General features: G+C 37.1%; 1 protein-coding gene across 13 annotated transcripts in view; it reads left to right on the top strand.

The window, feature by feature from the left end:
- FOXP2 (forkhead box P2) overlaps positions 1 to 12,918 on the top strand; it is a 543,660-nt gene that overhangs the window by 24,353 nt on the left and 506,389 nt on the right. For 2 of the 13 annotated variants that reach the window (XM_057304317.1, XM_057304318.1), the window contains exon 2: positions 1,251 to 1,285. The exons of the other annotated variants lie outside the window; for them this stretch is intronic. The gene's annotated coding sequence lies outside the window, so the exon portion shown is untranslated. The remainder of the gene's footprint in view (positions 1 to 1,250; positions 1,286 to 12,918) is intronic. 13 annotated transcript variants of the gene reach the window in all.

Consider the following 12,918-nt stretch of genomic DNA (forward strand, 5'->3'; position numbering starts at 1 on the left):
ACTTAAATTTAAAGGAATTTTTATTTCTTCCATGAGAGCTTTAAGAATTTAGGAGTGAGCATTTGCTGTGGCATATGGTGCATTTTAAATTTTAAAATACTTTTGAATCCTACATAAGCATTCATTCACTGATATGTTGGACTAGTATGAGCTTAGAACACCCATAAAGGATATTTTAGCTCTTAAAAAGATAAGATATGGAGCAGATAGGAAGGAAACTTCATTAAAGAATAACATGCTTCAAGTATTAGAAGGATTGGAAGAAGAAGTAATAGGCCCATTAGGGAGCTGCTATCGTAGATTGTTACATTCATGGCCTGCAATGAATCACTCCTTCCAGTATCCACACCCTTCCATACTAACTCTGGTTTTTGTGTGTGTGACTTTGGCCAGTGGGACATAAGCAAATGTGATGCAGGTAGAGAATTGATAACTGCTTGCCTGTTGGAGCTTGCCTTTTCGGGAAGCTCCTGCCACCATGTGAAGAAGCCTGGTCTAGTTTCCACGAAGATGAAAGACCAGGAGATCTGGCCTGTTCAAGGCCCAGGAGGCTCGAGTGAGTTCTGCCCCCAGCTGGCCCCCCCAGGTGAATGCAGCTGCACGAGCCAGCCCACGCCAGATCAGTACAAGATTGACACAGCTAACTTGTAGAATTATGATAAATAAGTTGTTTGAAGCCACTAAGTTGGGGGTTGTTTGTTATGAAGCAGTCTAAACGGTCATAGGAGCTTATCCAGGTACATGAAGCAGTATAGAAAGTCAAAGCAATGAAAGAGTACCACCAAAACCAAAGACAGGGAGACCTATGCAGTTAAGCTCCCATTTTGCCTCTGAGATTCCTGGTAGTTAAAGTGGAATGTAGTTAGCTATAGAATATCCATTTTGAAAAAGAGGGAAGAATAGCATTCTTTAGAAAAGGGAATGTCATTCTGTGAACTAAATTCTAAGAGATTTCTTTCTCATGTCAGGCCTTACATGGGAGTAATGAGTAATAGAGAGGGCTGTATCCTCGCCAACATTCCAGCAACAGATTTTCTGAAGGATCTCTTGTGTCTGTTTCTGTAAAGCCCAGAGATACATTATCAAAGCACAACTCCGAGCTTGATTATGAGAGGGACTAAGATATATAGTACTCTTCCTGTTTCATTGTTACACGGTTACCTGTTAGACTTTATTTCCATTTCAGTTAAATCCTTTGGAACAACTACAAATTTATGTTTTTAATCCCCAAATTCCCTGTTCCTCTGTAGGTGAATGCTTACGATGGTGTACTGTGCATCTCTTCGTAAGTATTCTTTCTTCTTTTATTTTCCTGGTTGGAATGTGAGATTATTCTTTATTTCTAGGTTGACTGTGTTATTTCTAGCTCCATAATGCCTTATGGTTATTGATGTTCAGCTCCCAGAACAAACCCAGTAGTGATGGTTAGTGGACTTGAGTCTGTTTGTCTGAAAATATGGAAGTTATAGAATTCTAAAATTTTGACTTGTATTAGAGAATCAGAGATTGGAAACAGTAACCAAATAGAAAGACTTGAAATCATGGAAGAAGAGCTGAAGCAAAGAAAAGTGAATTGAGTCCTCTACCTTAAACAATTGAAAATTTATAAACCTTGTATGAAACAGAAGATAATATAACTTATACAGTTGTGTTGTTTTGTCTTGAATCACTGACTACTAAATGTCAGTTTACTTTTTAAATATTATCTGAGTCAGTCTCCTTTTCCCTATCTCCAGTACCACGATCAGAGTAAGACACTTTCAGCTCTCACTTGTCCTAATGCAATAGTCTCCCAAAGTATGTATTAACTGTACATATTTCTGGTATGTGGCTTCTCCTACTTTATCTTTTCTCCCCCTGCTGTATCTGTGCTTATCAGAGTGCAGGCACATGGTAGTTGCTTAATACATATTTGTCAAATGAATGAATGAATTCTTCAGGGACACTTTTGTATGTCTCTAGCAGGTTCTCTAGCGTAGTGGCCAGAATGATGTTTATAAAACGTTTATTTTCGTATCATCCCTCTGGTTATAATAGGCCCTCATTTCTCTTAGGGGGATGACCCAAACTCTATTGGTCACATATTTTGGAGTTATGAATTTTAAAATACACACAGTGGATAGTGTCAGAAGTTAACAAACGGCACCATTGGAGCAAATCCAGATACCATTTGCAGAGTGAGCCTTATAGTCTTAGAGGAGAGAATTGGTCTTTGGGTTAGCTTTGTCTCCTGGGTGCATAAGTTTCTTTGGAGAGCCATCCAGGACTGGACCAAAGAATCTATTGGGCAACCAGAGTGGCAGAAAAAGCACTTGTAAGGAGGAAAACTGCCATCCTTTTTGGCTTATGATGGCTTTCTTTACTTTTAGCCCTTTTCTGAACTTGCCTTTTGCTGGCCCTAAAAATTTAAAAACATTTGAGACATTCAAAATTATTGCTGTAAAGACATTTAAAATGATGCTATAGATGAGAACAGTAGGGGGAAAAAGATGAGTACTCCAATTCCGGAAAATAAGGGTAAGAGTTAAAAGTTCCAAGAATAAGTGTGTGACACTTAAACAATTGAAGCTAGAAAGTGAGATGAGGGAATATAGTATAAAATAAGCAAAAATAATAGTAACGTATGAGATTCAAATTTAAAAATGCATAAGGTAATTATGATTAAGCATTAATTTGGAAGAAGAGTAATTGGAGGTGATGTGAGCAAGTTTGGAGAGAGATTGTCTTCATAGAGTCCTCTTCTCCTAAAGGGCCTTCCAGTCTTTGATTCCCTGAGGGTGCTCATCCTTCCACACTCCCTGTTCTCTGAGTCTCAAGTCCCAGTCTAAGATGATCCTTTGGGGAATACCTGTGGAAGTTGGGCCCCTCCCCATAATTTTTTTTACATTACATGCCCTTGGAATAGATCACAACAGATACAGCAAGAACCTGCATCCAAATAATGCTTCCCTAAACCTGGCAGGTGAAAATAATTTTATAGTCCCAAGGAAAAATTTTAACTTTGGTTTAACAAGTATGGATTCTACTTTGGGGCAGATCCCCTCTAGTACCTCATTTAATATCATAGAATTATAATAATGAATGCTGTATGAATGTCGACAATGTACAGTATATGCATTACTTTATTTGATCTTTATAGCCACCTATGGGACTTTCCTTATTCCCATTGAAAGGGATCGTAAGCATCTTTTACTTATATTTTAGAGTTGGGGAATCTGGGGCCTTGGTAATTTAAGATATTTCAACCAGTATTTATTAGTCAAGCTGAGATTAAAGCCTGGATCTTTTGATTCCCAGGATAGTTCTCTTCCTACCATAGCCTGTTGCCATATTTCCACTGACTATTTCTTGACTTCACAGTGGTTGAATGTTTTGTAACATTTATGAATGAGAATGGCAAAAAAGAATGTGAAGTCTTAATAGAAACTGTGCTCTCATTCCAGATTATGAATGAATTAATAGAGAATTTATGCCACTCATACTGTCCTTATGCATAATTTCTTATTCTCTGTGAAATTTGTCATCATTAAAGTGTGATTTTCAAAATGGGAAAAATTAATGGTTTTCAAAATGACTGAAGATAGAAAAAGTATGTGATAAAGCTAAGAATAGACAGGTATAGTAAATGACTGGTTATATATCAACCTAGAATTCTTTTGACTACTCCTTTCTTTACCTAGTCAGAATCAGGCTTTGAAAAGATCTTGAGAGGCACAGAAGTTACCATATTATTTCACTACACCATAAGTACAGTTATTGAGGTTTGCACAGGGTGGTCAAAGAAGACAGAGAAGGGACAGCTATCTCAGAATGGGGGAATAGGGAGAGGAGAGGTTTCCCAGAGGAAAACTCTGGATTGCCATGGGCAGTTTGACTCATGTACAAAGGTTAGAGATGATGAAGGTGGTTCTTCTCTTTAGAGCAGCAGTTCTCAATGTGGTTGGACAGGGACAGTCTGTTTTACAATTAAATTAATCCTTGAATACAAGTTCAATTTTTCATTCTCACAAGTGAAAAAAATATGTATGGGTTTTTACTTCCATGAACAATTAAGGACTACTTACAGTACGCTGTTAGTCATTAAGGTTTACTAAAATAGAGCATTCATTAAGAAAGTCCAGCTCATTATGGGAGTCTACTAAGGATTCTAATAGTTTATCAGAAGTCAGAGTGTTACAAAATACTTAGTAAGTTGTAGCTCCAACTGCTCGTGTTCTAAAAACAGGTGTCGGGAATGACCAACATTTTCTTACAGAATGTTTTGTTATCCGCATATAGGCTAGGGTGCCTTAAATTGGTATGGTTTTTAAATGCTGGTATTTTACTTATGAATTATAAAGGATTGATTTAGATTCGTCATTATAATTTTTTCAGGATTGTATCCTTAATGTGTTTTGTAATTCATATTTGTATCAATAGTATTTTTGGCTCTTGCATGTAAGAGTGAAGACTCTGTCATGCATCATTTTCATCAGAGCTTCTTAAATATTGGCATGAATAAGAATCACCCGGAGAGCTTGTTCCAAAACAGTTTCCTGGGCCCACCCCCAGAAATTCTAATTCAGTAGGTTGGTGCAGGGCCTGATAATTAAGCTCCCAGGTGATGCTGATGCTGCTGATCTTCCAACCACACTTTGAAAAGTGTGGATCTGAATAGATTCTTGCTAAAGCCGGTGCGTAGGAAATCCTTGCAAATATTCCTGTATAATGGCATCTCACATCATTTAGTCCCTTTCAACTGGAAGGTAAGCAAACATAAGACGGGGTGAGTAGGTGGGTGGGCAGTAGAGTCTCAGAGCATTTTTGGCCAACCTCAGTAATTCACTTAAAAAAATAGATTGGCTAGTTTTGAGCTAGTTCATGTTGGTCAGTCTGACTCAATCACATGCTAGAAGAACATAGGGGATAAATGTGGTCAGAGAAATTTACCTGATTATCTAGGGTTTTGTATACTGTGCTCAATAATTTGCATTTATCCTGAGGATGGTAGTAAACCACTGAAGCATTTAGAACTAGGGGATGGTGTGGTGCTTGCGTGGCTCAGCTGGTTAAGCATCAGACTCTTGGTTTCAGCTCAGGTCATGGTCAGGGTCTTGGGATCGAGCTCCGTTGTGGGCTCCATGCTCAGCAGGGAGTCTGCTCCCGGATTCTCTCCTTCTCCCTCTGCCCCTCCCCTCCTCATGTGATCTCTCTCTTTCTCTCTCTCTCTCAAATAAATGAATAAATCTTTAGAAAAAAAAACTAGAGGATGGCATGATCAAAGTTAGGAAATAATTTGTTGAGAAGAGAAGCAGAGACAATAGTTTTGAAGGTGTGACATTAATGTAGATAAAAAAAAAAAATAAAGAACCTGAACTAAGTAGTGGTGAGAATGATTAACAAAGCTGGGATACTAAGCAGGTGAAAATAATGATTATCATAGCAGCCGACATTTATTATGCACTCACTGTAGGTTATGGCTGATTACTCTTCTAAGCACTTTACATGTAGGAATTAATTTAGTGCTTATAGTAGCCTTATGAGGAAAATACAGGCATACTTTGTCATTTTACACTTTGCATACAATGTTTAAAAAAAAAAAAGAAAACAAATAGAAGGTTTGTGGCAGTCCTGTGTTAAGCAAGTCTTTTGGTGTCATTTTTCCAAAAGCATTTTCTCACTTCGTGTCTCTGGGTCACATTTTGGCAATTCTTGCATATTTCATACTTTTTCATTATTATTTGTTATGATCTGATCTGTGATCCATGGTCTTTAATGTTACTATTGTAATTGTTTTGGGGTACCACGATACCAGACCACGATACCAGACGATACCAGAAGATCAAACTGGCCATGACGTTCCCTTAAGCCAAAGCCTAAGCCAGAGCACGTCCCTAACTCTTCAATTCTCTGAAGGCTGACAGAGGTGAGGAAGGTACAAAAGAAAAGTCGGAAGCTAGCAGAGTTTGGTTCATGAGGTTTAAGGAAAGAACCCATTTTCATAACATCAAAATGCAAGGTGAAGCAGCAAGTGCTAATGGAGAAGCTACAACAAGTTCTCCAGAAGATCTAATTAAGATAATTAATGAGGGTGGCTGCCCTAAAAAATAGAGTTTCAGTGTAGCCAAGATAGCCTTATATTGGAAGAAGATGCCAGCTATGACTTTCATAGCTAGAGAGGAAAAGTCTGTGTCTGGCTTCAAAGTTTCAAAGGACAGGCTAACTCTCTTGTTAGGGGCTCCTGCAGCTGGTGACTTTGTTGAAGCCAATGCATATTCACCATTCTGAAAATCCTGTAGCCCTCAAGAATTATGCTAAATCTACTCTGCCTGTGCTCTGTAAATGGAACAACACAGGCTAGATGACAGCACATCTGCTTACAACATGGTTTAATGAATATTTTAAGCCCACTGTTGAAACCTATCCCTCAGGGAAAAAAAAGCTTCTTTTCAAAATATTTTGCTCACTGACAATGCACCTGGTCACCCAGGAGCTCTGATGGACATGTACTACGAGATTAATGTTTCCACGCATACTCATACAACATCCATTGCTCTGCTGTGGATCAAGGAGTAGTTTCTACTTTCAAGTCTTGTTCTTTAATAAATAAATTTCATAAGACTGTAGCTGCCAGACATAGTGATTTCTCTGATGGATCTGGGCAGAGTAAATTGAAAACCTTTTGGAAAGGATTCACCATTCTAGATGCTATTAAGAACATTCATGATTCATGGGAAGAGATCAAAATATCAACATTAAGAAGAGTTTGGAAGAAGTTGATTCCAACCCTCCTGGAAGACTTTTTGGGGTTCAGGATAGGGAATGAAGTAACTGCAGATGTGGTGGAAATAGCAAGAGAACTAGAATGAGAAGTGGAGCCGGAATTGTGACTGAATTGCTACAATCTCATGATAACACTTTTATGGATGAGGAGTTGCTTCTTATCAATGAGCAAAGAAATTAGTTTCTCAGAAGGGATCTGCTCTTGGGGAAGTTGCTGTGAAGACTGTTGAAAGGACAAGGGTTTTAGAATATTACACAAACTTATTTGATAGAACAGTGGCAGGGTTTGAGAGGATTGACTCCAATTTTGAATGAAGGTCTGTAGGTAAAAGGGTTTCAAATAGTCACATTATACAGAGAAATTGTTGGTCAAAGAGTCAGTCTATGTGGCAAAGTTCACTGCTGTCTTATTTTAAAATATTGCCACAGGGGTGCCTGGGTGGCTCAGTCAGTTAAGCATCTGACTTAATTTTGGCTCAGGTCATGATCTCAGGGTGGGGAGATCGAGCCTGGCATCAGGCTCTGTGCTGGGCATGGAGCCTCCTTAGGATTCTCTCTCCCCCACTTCTTCTGCCCCTCCTCACCCCCTCTCTCTCGCTGTAAAAAACAAGAACAAAAAATTACCACAGTCACCCCAACCTTCAGCAACCACCATCCTGATCAGTCAGCAGCCATCAACAGCCAGGCAAGGCCCTCTACCAGCAAAAAGATTATAACTAGCTGAAAACTCAGATGATGGTTAACATTTTTTAACAATAAAACATTTTTAAGTTTAGCTACGTACATTGTTTTTTGGTTTTTGTTTTTTCCGACCTAATGCTATTGCACATTTAGTAGACTACTATAAATATAACTTTTATATGTACTGGGAAAAGAAACAATTTATTTGACTTCTTTATTTTGATAATTCACTTTATTGCAGTGTTCTGGAACCAAACCCACAATAGGGCTGAGGTATGTCTATATTATTTCATTTCATTTGCATCTTACAGATGAGAAAACCAAGTAACAGAAAGGCTAGGTTACTTGTCCAAGGCCACACAGCTGGTTAGGGCAGAGCAAGAATTGAGACTCTAGCAGTTTGGCTTAGAGCCTAATTCTTAAATTACATGGTCTATTTGATGGAATGTGATGGTCAGTTGGGTGATAGATATGAGGGTGAAGGAGGAGGGTAGGGTGCTGGCAGATTTGTAGCCATTTCTAGTGTAGGCACTGGTATAGGAAAATGAGGAGGTAAAGCATAATGGAGTGAATTGAAGTCAAAAGTGAGAGGAAAGAGGATTGATTGAATTTTGGACATTTTGAGTTTGAGGAGTTTGTAGGAAATCCAAGAGAATGTGTGTAGTGGGCAGTGAATATATGGATCTTGACTGTAAAAATCTAATGCAAACTCACAAAAACATGGTGGCTGCATTAGCCTATGGAGGGTGCTGTGAAATGGATAAATCATATCTGCAGTACCATATTCAGTTTTCACACATTTTCACTGAAACTAACGTTTATCTGGAGATAATCATGGTATCAAAGGATTGGGGAAACAATGACATAAGAAAATTGGGACAAGGAACTGCTGGGTTGTTCACCGCAGAATTCAGGAGATAGGGAGGCTTGAATGGTGCACAGTGTTTTAAAGAACAGTTGTGTAGAATAGGAATTTATTCTTTGTAGTCTCATTAGTCAGAATAGGACCAAATAGATGCAAGTTATTCAGGCATAGATGTGCTGAGAATAAAAACGTGCCCAAAATGGGAAAGGATTGCTTTATGAGTTAATGCCTACGTAAGGAAATATTGAAATATCAACTGGAGTGCCACCCGAAAGGTGTATTGTAGAGGTAATTCCTGTTCGGCATGGATTATTAAGTCCCTCAGACTGGATAGCTTTGTAATAAAATGCTTTAGGTTGTTTTAAAATTTTGCTTATGAATTATTAATTTTTGCTGTTAGTAGGTCTTTTCTGAGTTTTTCTTCATAAAATTTGAAATTGAACTAAATCATTATTTTTCTACACATCAAACACACAAGCCATTCCCATCTAACATGATAGTTGTTGGAAATTTGCAAGGATTTTCCGTAAACATTAATCCACCTCTCATGATTGCTCTAGTTGTTTTAAGCAGAATGTAGTTGTTTAGTCGCAGAAATGATCGGCCATACAGTGATTCCAAATAAAGGTAGCAGAGTTTTTTAATTCCACTTAGAGAAGAATGTAAAAATAAAGTATAGTTTCTCATTACTGGATTTATAATCTTTGTATCTCCTTTTTTTTCTTGGCCACTGGGAGTTTTGTTACCAGCAATGAAATACAACCTTCACGCTGTACTGTGCAGGATAGATACTGTAAATTTCTGGTCTTGCTTTTCCATTGATCTGGATTGCCATCTGGGAATCCTGTTCAGCTGATCTTTATTTCCTGAGTCAGAAATTCTGTTTTACCCATCTTTGGGGCTTTCAGCACTATTCTCCATGGACTGTCAGGTATTGCACATGAAAGAGAAGGTTCAAAGGCAGAGAAAGAAGGTTCAGGGCTGAAATGTTTACACTGCATTTTAAAAATTTTTACAAACATTTTCTAAGCTGATGGATCAGCATGAAAGCTTAGCAGATCTAAGACTTTTTACATGGCATCGTATAGGTAACATTTGAATACACATAATTTTTAAGGAGTGATATGGTAGTCATCAGTTATAAATGTGTTACAGAAATGACTCGTTTGTGAATTTTCCAGTAAGCATAACTAACAACATTGTGATTAATGTTGTAAGTTTCTTGTTTGTTTGTTTGTTTTTTACAAGTTTATTTATATCTTACTGTTCTGCTTTGTTTTGTATCTGGCAATTAGTATTGAACTTAAGTTCAGTTTACAATAAAGAACTTAACAACTCACTAAAATTTTTATAATAAACAGGTATTTCTGAGGTTTTGCCACTTTTTGTGTCATCAACTGCATATATTACATAGTAACCAAAATGTTGAATTTTTTAAAAAAGGAATGGAAGTACAAATATGGAAAAGCCAACTATTATACATTTGTCATTTAGTTAATAAAATATATTTCAATGAGAAAGATGATCTGTCATCATACACAGTAGATTGATAGCATAGTGTTTTTTAATGTGTGAGTAGCTTGTTTGAACATAGTTTGGTTCTCTGTGACTGGTTGTGCATTAAAAATGTTAGACAGCTTTGCTACTTCTTTCAGCTTTGTGTACAAACAAAATATTCAGCATGGAATATAAAAGTTTCGTAAAGGTCTTGCGTTTATCCTTATGTACACAAATGTTTGTGGAGCATTTTAAAAAGCATTGTGAAGTATTTGAATTTTCTACCATACAGAGCATTTTCTTATTAGATTTTTGACATTATGTTAAGCTATAGCAGATTCTATGCATCTGGGAAATTTACATACATTGAAAAACTTTTTAAGAAGATGAAATTAGTCTTCCATATGGAATTATGGGATAATTTACAAAGTGAGCATACATGCTTGGCAGGTGACGTATCAAAATATTTTTTACTTGATTTTACTTTTATGGGCTTCTCTTCCATTTTTATTCAGTTTGTGTGTATGTTTGTAAAATTTGTGTAATGTAGACATATCTTTTAACCACAAAGTGGGTATTTTTAAAAAATTCCAGTTTTATTGAGAAATAATTGATATACATTTCTCTAGAAGTTGAGGACACCTAACATGATTGTTTGATTTACATGTATTATGAAATGATTACGAACCATAGGTTCAGTTAACATCTGTCTTCTCACATAAATATATAATAAAAAGATAGGGAAAAAAAGAAAAAAGGAAAGAAATTATCCTTCTGATGACTTAATTTTTGTGAGTGGTATAAGATAATGGGTCCAGTTTCATTTTTTTATATGTGAATATTCAGTTTTCCCAGCACTATTTATTGAAAATGTTTTCTGTCTTCTCTCTATTGAATGTTTTTGGCTTCCTTGTCAAATATTAGTTGACTACATATGCTTGCATTTATTTCTGGGCTCTTGATTCTGTTCCACTGGTCTATGTGTCTGTCTTTATGCCAGTACCATACTGTTTTGATGATTATGGCTTTAGTATAGCTTGAAATCAGAAAGTGTGATGCCTTCTGCTATGTTCTTCTTTTTGAGGATTTCTTTGGCTATGAGGTCTTCTATGGTTCCATAGAAATTTTAGGAGATTCTTGTTTGTTTGTTTTTTATTTCTCTAAAACACACCTTTGGAATTTTGGTAGATTGCATCAGAGTAGTTATTCAGAGATAGTTTGGCCCTAGGGAGTAAGTAGATTTATGAGGAAAATACTGGGAACGCAGTCTGTTCTCTCTTACTCCTAACTACAGACAGGGCCACTTTCATGTTAAATGCTATCCATGCCAATTTAGAGATTTGAAAAGTGACAATATAATAACTAGCACATTAAAAGCAGTTGACTTTTATTCTAATCATGATTTCATTAAAATCATTCTATAATTTAATTTTAAAATCCAAGTTCTTTTTTGGGGGTGCATGCTCAGGGTTCCTGGGGTTTCTTATAATATCTGGAGATTTATTGGTTATTTGGTTGCACTGGTCAGTTGCCTTTTCTAGGCTCCCAAAGGACTCTGATTTTAATCTATATTATAACATGGCACAATTTACCGTTATAGACTCTTCTCAGTAGACTTTGAAGTCTTCATGGTCAGGGGTTATGTTTTATTGGTTTTTGTCCAAGGCCAAGTGGTACATAAAGAGGCAGTGAGCTAAGAGTATAGTTGTTACAGGCATCCTTAGAAGAAGATACATTCTCTTCTTCCTCCTCTTCCTTCTCTTCCTCTTCTCTTTCTTCTTATTCTCTGTCATCATCTACTCCTCCTCCTTCATCATCATCATCATCGTTGTCGTCTTCCTTACCTTGTATGTTGAGTATGTGCAGGAAACTATGATAATTGCTACAATTCATGATTACCATAATCCCTACCACAACTCTATGAGGCATATATTTTATGGATGAAGACACAAGGATACAAACATTAAAGATTTTATTTATTAATTTAATTAATTTTATTTATTAATTACAGAGAGATACAGCCTGCGAGAGAGGGAACACAAGCAGGGGGAGTGGGAGAGGAAGAAGCAGGCTCCTAGCAGAGGAGCCTGATGTGGGGCTCGATCCCAGAACGCTGGGATCACGCCCTGAACCGAAGGCAGACGCTTAACGACTGCGCCACCCAGGTGCCCCAAGGATACAAACATCAAAATAACTTTCCCAGTGGAGCATAACTAATAAACAGTGAAATCAGAACTCAAACCCAGGTCTAATACCTAAATTCTGTGCTCATAGCCACTACTGAATATAATCATGAAATCACAGGTCTGCCTTTAGTTAATTTGGTGGATTTCTGTCTCTAAACATGCATGACCCAGTATTTAATTTGTTTAGCCATCTCTCAAACTGCTTCATATCTAACACTAAGTATAAGTTTTAATAAATGTGTAGATGACTGAGTGAATGGCTTTCATATTTGTATTTAATTAAATAGCCCATTGGTGTGGTTAAAGATCTCTTGACTTACTCAATATTTTAAAAAGTAAGAAATGCATAGTTTTTCCTAGTCAATATGCAGAATGAATGCAAGTTAATCACTAGACAGTATTACTCTGTCTTCTTAAATAGCTGCGTACTTTAGGTGGAGTGCAAATCTTCTCTTCTGGACTTGGATTAAGCATGTGCATTATTTTAATCTAAAATGTGAGCCCATAGTAGCAGCAAAGGAAGCTGGACCAGGCCTAGAAGTTTCCAGGAGAAAGAATAATAACTGATGACTGTAGAGTATTCAGAGATCTTGAAAATCCTGTGAGAAACTTAATCCTTCAGAAATGTTCTCTGGGTTATCTGATGTTGCTGTAGATTACAAATCCTCAGCATAGCTTGGATCCTGGGCGGCATTTAATGAACAAGGATTCCTGCCCTTCCTCCCCACAAGCCTCTTCCTCTACACAAAGCCCAACCACTTCTCAATTTTAGAGTAGGTTTTCCAGTAGAGGGATTCCCTCTTTTGGTTACACATTGATGGCACCTTTGGCACATGACCATCAGTGTTATCCATACGTCACAAAAGACTCATTAATATGTACTATGGTAGTTGTACATACAAAACAAAAGATATTTGGTTCTAGTGA

The sequence above is a fragment of the Ursus arctos genome, unplaced genomic scaffold, assembly GCF_023065955.2.
Source record: "Ursus arctos isolate Adak ecotype North America unplaced genomic scaffold, UrsArc2.0 scaffold_3, whole genome shotgun sequence".
NCBI lineage: Eukaryota > Metazoa > Chordata > Mammalia > Carnivora > Ursidae > Ursus > Ursus arctos.